General features: G+C 40.5%; 1 protein-coding gene across 14 annotated transcripts in view; it reads right to left on the bottom strand.

Moving 5' to 3' along the window:
- ptprsb (protein tyrosine phosphatase receptor type Sb) overlaps positions 1–1,594 on the bottom strand; it is a 93,401-nt gene that overhangs the window by 23,334 nt on the left and 68,473 nt on the right. The gene's annotated exons all lie outside the window — the stretch shown is intronic.

Below are 1,594 nucleotides of genomic sequence, written 5' to 3'. Positions count from 1 at the left end.
TATTCCCCTTTAGTCTTGGGATCGAACCAGTTTTCTGCATTAGTTTGAAGTTTTTTGGGCTAAATCCATATGAATTAGGGTCAATGACCTGGTGGCAGGTGAACCTCCTACTCAGGTTTATGTCATCTACAATCTACAAAAGGTTGCCTTCAACATTGCCCTGAAATTTTCCAGCCCAGCCCGGACCCGTAGACATTGTGTCTGAGCCCAATCCGACCTGACTGAATAACTCCAATTAGAAGCCAGAGCCCAAAGTAAATATTTTAATATTTTTAACTGATAGCAGTTTTCAATACTTCCAGTCAGATTTTGCACTCTGCTGGCTTAGCAGTGTAATTTCTCTCGCTTTTAGGTTTTTGCTTATCATCATCCAGCTCCATTTTGATGCTTGTTGCAACCGCTGGATGAGTCGATTGCAGAGACTTGGATGTGTGACTGACAGGAGCAGAGCAGAGCAGAGCAAACGACACACTCCTCTATTTACACTTGAATAAGTAGGTTAGCATCACTTTTTACATTGAGCGTTCTAGTTTAGTTTTCTCTGTGCTTTGTCTACTATCGGCTTATTAAAAATGCACCAGAAAAGCCTAACCCTAATTTCAAGAAAGTAATGTTGACGCAATCCGGCTCAGGTTTGGATTATAGATCAAAACTCTAATGCACACACCTACACTTAAGGACGATTTAGGAAAACAAATTATTGTACATTAATGATGTCTTTGGACAGTGGGAGGAAGCCGGAATACCCAGAGAGAACCTATGGATGCACAGGGAGAACATGTAAACTCCATGCAGAAAGTTTCCAGGCCGGGATTCGAACTCAGGACCTTCCTGCTGCAAGGTGACAAAACTGCTACCAAATGCAGCCCATGTGAATACATATTAGAGCCACTAAGTTTTTCAAGTTTTCAGTCATAGATAAAACCTTAAAAACCATGTGTCATTTTCCTCCTTCTACGTCTGTGTACATTGTCACATAAAATCCCTACAAATTAAATAAAAGGCTGAAACATGAGGTATGAATACTTTGCAAGGCTTGAAAGTAAAAAAAAAAAAAAGAAAAAGAAAAAGGATGCAACAGCATAATGTAAATGCATAATGTTAGGCTTAGAGGATAATGAAATAAACTCGAGACAAGAGTATTGATCCTAAGTGGACAACTTAATTATACGGAAGAAGATTGCACATCCGATAGCCAATAATTATTTTATCATCTGGCTGCAGCTGGTGCCATGGAGGGGTCCGGGTTCATGAATGGGAAAAAAAGAGAATGAAAACTAAAAAATAAAATCTCTCCTGTTGAAGGAGTGACACACAGCTTTCCACCTAGAAGCAGACACACACACACACACGCACACACACACACACACACACACACATATATATACACGTATATAGACATTTCCCAACAGCAGCCTCCATGGCAGCGTAATCCCTGAGTCCTTGGGATAATAGAGTGTGGTGAGACTTTCCTGCTCTGACAAGGGGAAGGTCTTAAGCTTTGCAGCAAGGAGATAAAACAATCTTACACAGAGCCAAAATGATTTAGAAGTCAGGTTGGAAAAGAAAGGCACTAAGACAGAAAGTCAGGATG

This window comes from Poecilia formosa, unplaced genomic scaffold (genome assembly GCF_000485575.1).
Source record: "Poecilia formosa unplaced genomic scaffold, Poecilia_formosa-5.1.2 Scaffold275, whole genome shotgun sequence".
NCBI lineage: Eukaryota > Metazoa > Chordata > Actinopteri > Cyprinodontiformes > Poeciliidae > Poecilia > Poecilia formosa.
This window is presented reverse-complemented; position numbering and strand designations above follow the sequence as displayed.